Consider the following 13,097-nt stretch of genomic DNA (forward strand, 5'->3'; position numbering starts at 1 on the left):
TGTGTGTGCACTTTGGATGGGATAAATGCAGAGCACTAATTCCTAGTATGGGTCACCATACTTGGCCACATGTCACATCACTTACATGCAGCAATGCTAAGGCTTACTTGAGGCCCAAATCTGGCAAACGGGACCGGACTGCCCAAATGCCATTATTCCATGCAGTATGTGGGCCGGAGCAAGGTGTTGGATCTGGGCTGGATCTGGGCCAGAATTAAAATAAATGTGGCCCAGTTTTGGGCCAGTTCTACTTTATTTTATTTATTTATTGTCATGGCTGACATGCGGCCTTCCTATGGCTTGCTTGTGGCCCAGATTTGGCAAACAGGAGCAGACCACACAAATGCCATCATTCTACATAGTATGTGGGTTGGAGTAAGATGTTGGGGCTGGGCCAGAATTCAAATCAATGTGGCCCAGATTTGGGCCAGTTCTGGTTTATTTTATTTATTTATTGTCATGGCTGACATGCGGCCTACCTATGGCTTGCTTGTGGCCCAAATTTGGCAAACAGGAGCGGACCGCCCAAATTTGGGCCAGTTCTGCTTTATTTGGTTTATTCATGGCTGACATTTGGCCTTCTTTTGGCTTGCTTGTGGCCCAAATCTGCCCAACAGAAGCGGACCGCCCAATTGCCATCATTCCACGTGGTATGTGGGCCAGATGAAAGTGTCAGGTGTGGGCCTGATCTGGGCCTCGGGAATTTTGCTATCTGGGAAAGTTGAAGAGTTGTTTAACTTTAAGTTCGGTTGTAGTTTTTGTGATTCTTATTGTGCTGAAGACTGGAGCTTGTGTTTATGTGATCGCATTTAATTAAAAAAAAGTTATATTTTTAGCATCTGTGCATTGCATAAGAAAATTAATTAACTAAGATAAGTTTGATTGTTCAGTAAAACCACTGTTCATTTGAATTGACTCAATGAAACTGACGTATTCAGAATGAAACATGTTCAATTAAACATTCTATAATTGATTTAGTTAATTAGTTTTTTTTTTTTTTTCACTTTTTTAATGGGTGTTATATTAGGGTTAGTGAAAACCATCTGCTGACTGAATGAATGAATGTGATGGAAATTAATCTGCAAATGTTCGTCACTCAAACACGGTCAAGCCACATTTATTATTATAGCACTTTATACAATACAGACTACTGTTTTAAAGCAGCTTCACAGTAATAAACGGGAAAATATCAGTGCTAATGTTGCAGAAGTTTCAGCTGTAAGCAGCTTTACAGAAGACAATAGAGTCATTCTGTGTCAAATAAACAATATTTCAGAAACTTCCCCAGCTAAACTCTTTTTGTTATTTTTTTTCCCCTGAAGAAAGACAAACATAAATAGTGCTGAAAGCTAAAATACTAAATGCAGTGGATTAATATTTACTATGTAATGTTTAGTAATGCACTATTTTGTAGTTTGCATGCCTGTAACTCAAGAAATATTAAAGATATCCTAATATGCTTTTATATTTTGTTTCTTAACAAACTGTTAATTTGTTATCTTTATTTTTAAGGCCCTATGTGGTTCAGTTCCAGAGATATTGGGATCTAAATATGGCTCCAAGAGTAAATAGTTGAATATTATCCATTTTCAATGGTCAAAAACCAAATGTGGGTCACTTTGCATATCGATGATACTTTTTGTATTTAAAGAAGAATGTCTGAAGAATAAAAAATGTTGAAACTAGAAATGTATCTAATTTCTCTAAACAATATTGCATTGAACAAACCTCCCAGGTAAAAAAAAAGTACACTTCCATAATGTTCTTAAAATGCTCTATTTCCGAGCACTAATTTTGTACTTGATACACTAAAAAATATTATTTAGTGCTTCTTCAGATAAACTTAAGATCATCTAAGTGTACTCAACTGTGCTATTTTGGGACACCATGAATATGAACTAAAATGTGCTTATAACATTCTATCTCTATATTTAAAAAAAAAATGTATTTAGTTTTCATTTGTAGTACACTTGAACTATCTTTCATACACTAGTACACTCAAGTGTAATACAAGTGGTGACTAAATAATTTTTTAAATACAGAGATAGTATATTATAAGCGCATTTTAGTTCATATTCATGGTGTCCCAAAATAGCACAGTTGAGTACACTTAGATGATCTTAAGTTTATCTGAAGAAGCACTAAAATAACCCTATATATAACCCAAAATATAACAGTTGAGTACACTTATATGATCTTAAGTTTATCTGAAGAAGTACTAAAGAATCATTTTTAGTATATCAAGTACAAAATTAGTGTGCGAAAATAGAGCACATTTAGTACATTATGGAAACGTACTTTTTTTAACCTGGACTGTCTGAGTGCCAGAAATGTCCTTATGTCCCCTTTGAGAAAATAATGCATCAAAGATTGCTGTGGTCAATCACTATTTTACTAATAGTGCAGTTCAAGTAAAGCAGAAATTAATAACCAACAGTTGTTGTTTCATCATCTGTGAGTGAATCTCGATCTGAGTTCTCACTGGAGGTCAGTGTCAGACGTGAAGGTCATGAAGCCCTGTTCTCATGTCGAACACAATTACAGTGCAATCTGTGTCAGAGCAGTATTTTTAGCAGAACTCGTCCCATGAGCCGTGAATAGCGCAGTGGGTGGATAGACGCCCCGTGTGCATCTTGGCAAAGGAGGAACTGATGCTATAATAGAGAACGACAGAGTGGCCTGAATTAAACCCGCTCATTACACTGATACCAGAGACGCATCTGATGCCTTTATTTAGGCCTGCATCTGAGCCAAAGTTCATTTCTAGAGCTCATCAAGCTGATCTTTATAGCCTTTAATTACAGCTGTAAACACAGAAACGGATCCTGTGTTTAGGTGAGTCAGTGTTCAGAAGAGTGACGCTCTCTCGCTTCCCACACAATCATGTATGGATGCGTATGAAGCTCCTCGCATGTCGCGCGATTCTTCTCTCCGCCGCAGAGTTTGAGCTCCTCTGAGTTTTGTTTATTTGTGAATTTATTGTGACAAACATTTGTTTGCTTATTTAGTCATTTGTTTCATGTATTTATTGTTTACTTATTCATTCATTCAGTCATTAATTTATTCATTTGTTCATTTATTTATTTAGTCATTTGTTTTTCATTTATTTATGTACTTAAATTGTTTTGTTCATTTACACATTCATTCATTCATTCATTTACTCATTTGTTCATTTATTATTTATTTACATATTTATTCATTCATTGCTTCATTCATGTTCATTTAGTCATTCGATTACTTATTTATTAATTCATTAATTTGTTCATTTGTTTAATGTATTTATTATTTACTTATTCATTCATTCATTTTTGTTCATGTATATTTTTTTACACATTCATCCATTTATTTAGTCATTTGAACAATCAATTGATTGTTCGTTTATTTTATGTACTCATTTATTCATTTAGTCATTTGTGTGTTTTATATACTTCCTTTATTCATTCATTTGTTCATTTATTTAGTTGTTTGATTGTTTATTTACTCATTTATTCATTCTTTTAGTCATGTTTATTTACTTATTTATTCATTCATTTATTTAGTTGTTTGTTTGTTCATTTATTTATTTACTTCGTTTTTCATTAATTAATTCATTTGTTCATTTATTTAGTCATTTGTAACATTTATTTATTTCACTCATGTATTCATTCATTCTGAATCTCATCTCCTGCGGCTGGAAAGGAAAGGTCTCGCGTCTAAATCTGGCAGACGAACACAATGAAGCGCTCAAACGCCCGTCACACTGACTCACTGACATTTCACTCCATCACTGTCATCTGCCAATCACAGCGGGAGGAGGAGGAGGAATATTCATGAGGACACGCCCCTGCTGTGGGAGCCTGAATAAACACGCCCTCAGATTGATAAATGCTCTGTTCTCCACGACTGTAACGCTCACATTAAGAGAAGTGAATCTGTAATGACCCACAGATATCTTCAGCACTGTTCAATGAGTGCGTGTCTGTGGAAGACGCCAGACCCAGCTCTTCTGCATTCATATACGTGTATTTATAGTCTGTTGTTGACATTATAATATGACTAAACTATACGATACATATACAAGGGTCTGTCACTGTAACACCTTGCTCTACGGCTCATTTAAATACCAAGATGACTCAATTCAGTTCATATATCTAATTATCCGGAGCATGCAGGGATTGATGGGAAATGTCATGATTGAGTCCTGAACACTTCCTCCTCAGCGCTCCACCGCGGTTAAATGTTTATTTAGCAATGTTGGGTTGTTTTCAGTTGTTAGTTTGTTGCTGTGCTGTCGCTAGGGTGTTTTGAGTGGTTAGATGTGTTGCTATGCAGTTTTGAGTGATCATTTATTTATTCATTGGATTTTTCTGATATATTTAATTGTTTGTGTGATTATTTATTCATTTGATCAATTGTTTGTTTGTTTGTTCATTGACTGGTTGATTGAATCGTGTTCATTCATTCATTCATTCATTCATTTGATCATTGTTTTTTCATTCATTCATTCATCCATTCATTTTTTTCCCTCATTCATCCATTTGTGTGTTCATTCATTCATGTTCATTCATTTGTTAATTAATTAGTTCATTCATGTGTTCATTCATCCATTTGATCATTGTTTTTTCATTCATTCATTCATGTATTCATTCCTTTGTTCCTTCATTCGTCCATTCGTGTTCATTCATTCATTTGTTCATTAATTAGTTCATTAATTTTTTCTTTCATTCGTTCTTTCAATCATTCATTCATGTGTTCATTCATTCATTCGTTTGTTCATTCATTTGTTCATTCAATCATTAATTCATTTCATCATTTGTTTTTATTCATTCATTCATTCATGTGTATATTTGTTTTTGTTCATTCATTCATTCATTCTTTCAATCATTCATTCATTCATTAATTCGTTTGTTCGTTCATTTATTCATTTGTTCATTCAATCATTAATTCATTTGATCATTTGTTTTATTCATTCATTCATTCATTCATTCATTCATTCATTCATGTGTATATTTGTTTTTGTTCATTCACTAATTCATTAATTCGTCCATTCATTAATTCATTCATTCATTTTTTTATTCATTCATTTGTTAATTCATTCATTCGTTCTTTCAATTATTCATTCATTCGAGTTCATTCATTCATTCATTCATTCATTTGTTCATTCATTCGTTCTTTCAATCATTCCTTCATTCATTTGTTCATTCATTATTTTATTAACTCACTTGTTCATTCATGTGTTCATTCGATCATTCATTCATTTGATCATTTGTGTTTGTTAATTAATTCATTCATTCATGTATTCATTTGTCCATTCATGTGTTCATTCATTCATGCGTTCATTCATTCCTACAGTTTTTTTCATGTAGAAGCAGACTGAGTAAATAAGCGTAAACTCTGAAAGCATCATGTGACTCGATGAAGATGAACGAACACACGGCGTCTCTCATCATTTACTCCATCATGTCCTTCAGCCCTGTATGAAGATATTCTGAGGAACGTCTCAGGGTTTTTGAAGCTTCAAAACATCTGCTTTAGTGTTCCACTGAAGAAAGAGAGTCAGGCAGGCGAGTAAATGAAGACAAAACGATCAGGTTTTGAGCGAATAATCCCTTCAGGACTCATCTTCGTTTAGAGCCGCCGTTGATCATCATAAGTTGCAATAGTGAATTGATATGAATGTAGCATCTGTGATTCTCGTGACTCATGATCTGATGTCATATATATGTCCGTGTGTCTGCGTTAATGACGAGGAGTCCGGCGTTCCCGTGTCGTGACTCACGGCTCACAGATGATGTCAAGCGTCTCCTCGGGAGCCGCGGCCCTCACTGGAAACTCGGCTGACGTGAGTCTCATTTATAGCGAACATGAGTCACAAACTCACCTTCATTCCCATCTCATGTGACCATCATTCACCTCAGACCAAACCCGCTCAGAAAACACTGCAGACTCGTGCTTAGAGCATCATGAACATCCGCTGCGTTTTTTGTTTTTATGAAGTAACCAGCGAGAAACCGCTGCAAGCGATTCAGAGTGAGTCAACTGTCTGGATGAATCGTACTGAATCGTGAATCATTTCAGAACTTTTTGCAAACTCGATTAGATCAACAGCGAATCTTTTGCAAATCTGGCGTCGCTGGTTCTGGAGAACACACAACATAATGGCTGACATATTATCAGAGAAAATGATTCTTAGATCAGCGGATGAGTCATACTTCAATTGGAGGGGCAGAGCTTGTAGAAATACTCATTAAATACTAAAGAATAACATGTTTTGCCATTACTGAAAGTGGTCAAATGGAAACTTGAGGACATTTAGATTTGTAATTTTGTGAAATACTGGCAGTAATGTCACAAATAAATAAAAACACATCCAGACTTTTCTAAAATGTGGGCTGCCATCATGATCACAGGACATTTTGGAATTAATATGAGTACATTTATCAAAACTTAGATTAAAATACGTCAAATCTGCAAGTTATCGGCATAACACCACAGACTGTAATAAAGTCAGATACACGAAACATATAAAATATGTTTACACGAAAATATAAAAATATTAAAACAATTTTATTAAATTGTACATAGTTCAATTGTCATTTTTAAATAAATAATTGTAATTAAAAAAAATAATTGTTTCATTAAATTGTTTCATTACATTTTATTTAAATTAAACTCAATCTATAATCACAATGTAACCACTTTGTGTTCAAATGTAACATTGTTGCAGTTCCATCCTAAGATGACTCTTTGATGTGTGGCAGGAACGCATGGATTTTATTACACACAAAATCTTCCCAACTCAATTAATCGTGTACATTATAAAACAAAAAATGCATGAATTTTCACTGTACAGAATGCAAATAAGCAAACATTTGATGAGTTTTTGGTTTTTAAAGTTTATGATTCAAAGCGAATCTGTGAAGCGTCAATGAAGAATGACTCGTATGATAATCACCTTCACCAGACAAGGATTAATCAGTAATCAAGATTCCATGAACATGAAGTTTAGATAGCGTCTCCATACTGTAATTAACACATGGACAACATCTCACAACACTGCATCAACTCTTGTTAAAGTCTGGGGTTTTTTTGTCATTTTTATAATTTTGTTTATGTATCAGTTTAATATGTCAAATATCAGTTTGAGCTCCATGATTCATAATGTGAATCTGATTCATTCATTTGATCTGAATCACCTGATACTGCCACTGAAGTGTTTCATTTCTTCAACATGTGTTCCTTTTCTAGCAGAAAACCCTCTAATGTGAAATATATTCCTGTCATGATAAACAGTGACTCATTGGGTGCTGCTGTAAGATTTGTGTGTTTGTGTCTCAAGTCTTTTGTGATTCGTGTGATTATCTGCCGCTTTTACACTCGTGGGTCAGTAATTGTCATAATTGGAAATCTGTATCCAGCCTCTCTTTCTTCCTCTCTGTTGGTGTTTTGCTTCCTGTTTGTTTCAGCAGGAAGTGATGTCGCTCGTCGTGAGTCAGATGGTTAGAACATCTCTGAATGGATGAAGGTCTGCGCTTCTCAATGAGTTCATCAAGGTTTTATCAGACAACCTGTGTTACAGTTCAGCTCTGGATCTCTGCATTAATCATGTAATTAATGACTGATTAAATTAATCTGATATACAGCGACTCGAACAGTGTTTGGACACTTTGACTTACAGCTTGTCTAAATTATGTAACATTAAGAACTCATTTGATATTGAACAATATACACTACACTAAAGAAATAAATACTTTTATTCAACAAGGAGGCATTAAAGTGATCAAAAGTGACATTTCTAATGTTACAGTAGATTTCTATTTCAAATAAATTCTGTTTTTAGAACTTTCTATTCATCTGTGAATCCTGAAAAATAAAATGCATCACAGTTTCCACAAAAATATTGTGCAGCACAACTGTTTTCAACACTGATAATAATCAGAAATGTTTGTTGAGCAGCAAATCAGCATATTAGACTGATTTCTGAAGATCATGTGACGCTGAAGACTGGAGTAATGATGCTGAAAATACAGCTGCGCATCACAGAAATACATTACAGTTTAACAGAGATTCACATAGAAAACAGCTAGTTTCAATTCTAATAATATTTCATTGTTTTTATTGTATATTTGATCAAATAAATGCAGCCTTGGTGAGCAGAAGAGACTCTTTCAGAAACATTACAAAATCCTACTGACCCCAAACCTTCTGCTTCATCTTTTGAATCTCCTGAACTTGATGTTGTGAAGCTGTGAGCTAGTGCTGTTTCTCCAGTAATACTCTGTGACTGAGCTCTGCTGCTTCATATGATGAGTGATAAAGCGGCGGGTCGTTGTGTAATTCAGTGTGCGGTCAGCAGGACGTCTCATGAATGCAGGGTCGCGCCGGAGGATGGTGTGTGTAATGAGCACACACACACACACACACTCACAGAGACTCAGTGAAGATGAGTGCAGCTGACCTCTGACCCCTGACCCTCAGTGCTGCAACGCTCAGAGCTGCTGATGAGAGAAGCTGTGCTGTCAGACAGGAAGAAACACCCTAGCGACCGCATAGCAACGCACTAAACGCTCAGTGTGTCAGTAACATCAAACCTCATTGGTTACTTGTGTGTCTCTGTGACAAACCTGTGAACGATGAATTGAATTGTATTTTAATTAAATAAGTTCATTAGTTAAAACAAATTATTCATGCCATATTATACTTAACTAAAACTAAAACCATAAATAAACAAACAAATAAAAAAACATTTTGTTACTTAAATGTTAACTGAAAATAAAATTAAAAATAATAAAATGTAATACAACTCTATAGACATTTAAAACACACACAATAAGTGAATAAAACATATATATCCTGGGCAAATGCTTGAAATTATTATGATTTTTTTTTTACGTTTTTGAAAGAAGTCACAAACTGAACTTCAAGTCCGAAAATGTATTTGATCAAAAATATATTTTAAATGATATTCAGATAGAAAACACTTTTTTTACATTGTAATAATATTAATAACACTCACAGTATTACTGTTTTAACTCTATTTTGGATCAAATAAATGCAGCCTTGGTGAGAATCAGAAGATACTTATTTTAAAAATGCATATAAAACAAACAAACACACATTCAACTAATTCTATATTGCTTTCTCAAATCCTATTTTCTGCCTGCATTTAATGCTTTGGCGATTCAAAATGTACTTATGTACTTCTGTAATGCTAATAAAGCAGTTTGAATTGTGAATTTAAATACAATTTGTTCTGTTCCTCACATACAGCTTCAGAATATATAAAATGCAGTCTCATTGCCTAATGTTATGATGAGTTTTTGTCAGTCAGTGTCACTTTGTTTATGATCAGAAATCATAATCATAATATCTTCTTTTGTGTTCTGCAGAAGAATTAAAGTCATGCAGCTTTGAGAGGGAGTGAACGATGAATATTCATTATACTAGTTAATTATTCGCTTACACTGCTGCTGGAGTTTCTGTTTTTCTAGTTGATTAATCATTCTCGTAACCTTTGACCTTTCACTCTGTCCTTGATTTTCTCTCATGATGTGAACATTCCTGTGGAGCGACCGTCAGCATAATCACCGCTGTGTGTGAGTGTGTGTGTGTGAGTGTGTGTGTGTGTGTGTGTGCGCCTGCGTATCCTGTCAGATTATCATAATCCAAGAGTTCTGCTTTACCCTGATAGAGACCCGATCGCTCGCTCTGTCTGTTTTTTGATCATTTCACTGATGAATCATCGTTATTCCTCTAGAAATGTTACTCTGCAGCACACTTTATTATTTCTATTGTGTGTGTGTGTGTGTGTGTGTATTGATCAGATGAATGAATCTTCTCTTACTGTTCCCATGACGAATGTGCAGTAAAAATATCCTGTTGTGTTTTATTCCTTCATCATGAAGGACAGAGCACTGGAACTCTTCAGAACAGACACGTGTGACTCACTGCCTCCACCCTTAGTGTGCAGTATGCAGTGTGAGTCTATACTGCCACATCAGTTCATTATAGCACTGCAGCTAGCCGTTAGTTTGATAATCGACTAACCGAGTGATTATTAGAGTGATTAATCGTCTATTCCGGTGATTAATCATTAGCTCTTAATTGACTATTCTAACACATATTAGTTCATAAACATTAGTTGCAGCATCACAATGTGCTTTCACCTGGATGAGTCATTATTAGTACATTTAATCGACTGTTTGGGTGATTAATCGTTAGATCTTAACTAACTACTCTAACACATTTCGTACACAATGGTAATTCAAAGTGCTTTACATAAAAGAAAGTAAAATAATCATAAAAATAAATAATAATCACAAAAATAAAACAAGGAATTTAAAAACTTTGAAGATGATTTAAAAATTGATTTAAAATGAATTTAAGACGGTTAAAAATAGAAAATGATTATACATACATAAAATACAGTGCAATCAGTTCGGAAATAGCACAGTGCTCATTCAATAAATGCACAGCTAAACAGATGAGTTTTGAGTCTGCATTTAAATGTGACTAATGTTTTAGCACATCTGATCTCTTCTGGAAGCTAATTCCAACTGCGGGCGGCAAAATAGCTAAAAGCGGACTCCCCTTGTTTTGTGTGAACCCTTGATATTTCTAACTGACTCGATCCTAATGATCTGAGTGGTCTGTTAGGTTTATATTCAGTGAACATATCTGCTATGTATTTAGGTCCTAGGCCATTGAGTGATTTATAAACGAGTAAAAGTACTTTAAAATCAATCCTAAATGTAACTGGAAGCCAGTGTAAAGACCTGAGGACTGGAAGATTTGATATTGGTCTATAATTGCTCAAAATGTTGTTATTAAGATTGCTCTTTTTCTTTTTTCATATTAGTTGATAATCGTTAGTTGCAGCCCTTTAATGACCTCATGTGACAGTGAGCTCATTACAGGGATGCAACTGGCGATTATTTTGATAACTGACTGACTGAGTAATTTGTTAGTATGCTTAATCGTCTATTTGGGTGATTAATCATTAATCAACTTTTCGGGTGATTAATCATTGGGTCTTAACTGACTGTTCTAACACATTAGGCTAAAAACTATTATGTGCATTCATGATTTTTTCAAATGGCCCTGTGACAGAAATGTTTCATCAACGTTTAATTTAACCAATCTACTCATGTGAATTCATATACGCACAATCTTCTGCTGATGACGATCATTTCTGAAGGGAGGTTTGTGCAGGTTCTGCTGTACGGAAAGTTTCTTAAATGTGGAAACTGTCTTTTGTGCATATGAAGAACTTTAGGATGAAATTAGGCAAAGTTTTATACACGAAACCCCAGGTGTGTCTGTCAGTCTGTCTGTTTTTCTCTTGTTTACTGCTGATGTTTATTGATCGATCAGGGTTCTGTACATCTGCACTGTGTGCTTTCAGCACATTACACACACACAACACAACACACACTCATACATAAACTCCTCAGATATCATTAAACGTGTGTGTGTGTGTGTGTGTGTGTGTGTGTGTGAGTGAGTGAGTTGAGTGAGTGAGTGAGTGAGTGAGTGAGTGAGTGAGTGAGTGTGTGTGTGTGCTATTGATCTTCTGCGCCGTGTCTCAGAGCCGCTGAGGAACATCTGAATCATGTTGTTCTTTTATTTGTTGGACGTGTTGTTCCTCCAGAGAGATCGGAGCTGATCAGACTGATGAGATGAGAGTGAGAGCCACACTGACTGCTAACACAACACATGCTGATGACTTTACACACCTGTCTGCACACCTGTGCTGATCACACTGAGCAACACCACTCATCCAGTTCATCTCCTGTTGTCTCTCACATCAAAATCCAGCCACATATTTGTTTAGAGCTGTTTAAACGCTGCTTGATCTGTGCAGATTTCTCTCCTGATTCACACCAGAACACTTTTTCACCGGAGGAAGAGTTATTATGGATTATGGACAATATGGTATTTGAGTTAAAAACGTCTTAATGATGGATTAGTTTCAGCTTTTGTCTTCTCCAGATGTTAACTGATGGACTGGAGGGCTGTGGATTACTTGTGGATTATTGTGATGTTTTTATCAGCTGTTTGGACTCTCATTCTGACGGCACCCATTCACTGCAGAGCATCCATTGCTGAGACACTGATGCAATGCTACATTTCTACAAATCTGACGAAGAAACAAACTCATCCTGATCTGGGATGATCCTAAGACTGAGGGTGAACACATTTTCGGTTTTAGCTGAACTATTTCTTGAAAAAGCCATCTTATTTACCACTGAAAAGTGCATAGCAGTACTTCTGTAAGATACTAATATGCACTAATATGTGTTGACCTTTTAAGACTACTACCACTGTTGCTCCACCAAAAATAATCATTTTTGCAAATTTGTTTCTGACAGCATTATCTAAATGTAAATGTATATAAAAATGTATATTTAATGTTGACAAAGTAAGAAAGTCACACAGATAAAGTGTTTAGTGCATGTTTTACTGCAAGACAAATGTACCTGCGGATGTGAATAAAGTAACCTAACCTAAACAGCATGTGAAATTAGCATGTGAACAGAGCAGCAAAAAATGAAATATTGATTTAATATGTTTATGATATGTGTTAAATATCAATTAAATAGTATTAATTAGTAATAAAAATTGTAACAATAATTTTGTAAAATGTTGAAGCATGTAAAATATAAAAGAGTGCAATCTCCTGAGGTAAATTGTTATTGCTACACACACACACACACACACACACACACACTCACACTCACACACACACACACACACACACACACACACACACACACATTTGACTGCAGCTACTGAAGAGCATCTGAGTGAATGATAGACAGCGAACAGACGTCAGAGAGAGAGAGAGAGAGAGAGAGACTCTGTGAAGGAATGAGAGAGGGGGGTACATGGTCCAGAGCGAATTAATGAAAGCAGAAATCATCAGAAACAAACACAATCAAACTGAGTGAGTGTGTGTTTCAGTGGTGGGACTGTTTGACGTCAATACCTGACACACACACACTCACAGGCTAATGAGTGGCAGCGGGCTGTTGTTGCCCGTGGTTACAGATGTTATAGAATAACTGGACAGGTGTGCGTGTGTGTGTGTGTGTGTGTGTGTGTGTGTGTGTTTGTGT

General features: G+C 35.5%; 1 long non-coding RNA gene across 1 annotated transcript in view; it reads left to right on the forward strand.

The window, feature by feature from the left end:
• Positions 1-2,170: 2,170 nt before the first annotated feature.
• Positions 2,171-13,097, forward strand: part of LOC107703106 (uncharacterized) — a 15,331-nt gene continuing 4,404 nt past the window's right edge. Inside the window, exons 1-2 of the long non-coding RNA XR_001635815.1 lie at positions 2,171-2,181; positions 4,289-4,290. This is a non-coding gene — a long non-coding RNA (uncharacterized LOC107703106). The remainder of the gene's footprint in view (positions 2,182-4,288; positions 4,291-13,097) is intronic.

The sequence above is a fragment of the Sinocyclocheilus anshuiensis genome, unplaced genomic scaffold (assembly GCF_001515605.1).
Source record: "Sinocyclocheilus anshuiensis isolate Anshui unplaced genomic scaffold, SAMN03320099.WGS_v1.1 scaffold1829, whole genome shotgun sequence".
Taxonomy (NCBI): Eukaryota; Metazoa; Chordata; class Actinopteri; order Cypriniformes; family Cyprinidae; genus Sinocyclocheilus; species Sinocyclocheilus anshuiensis.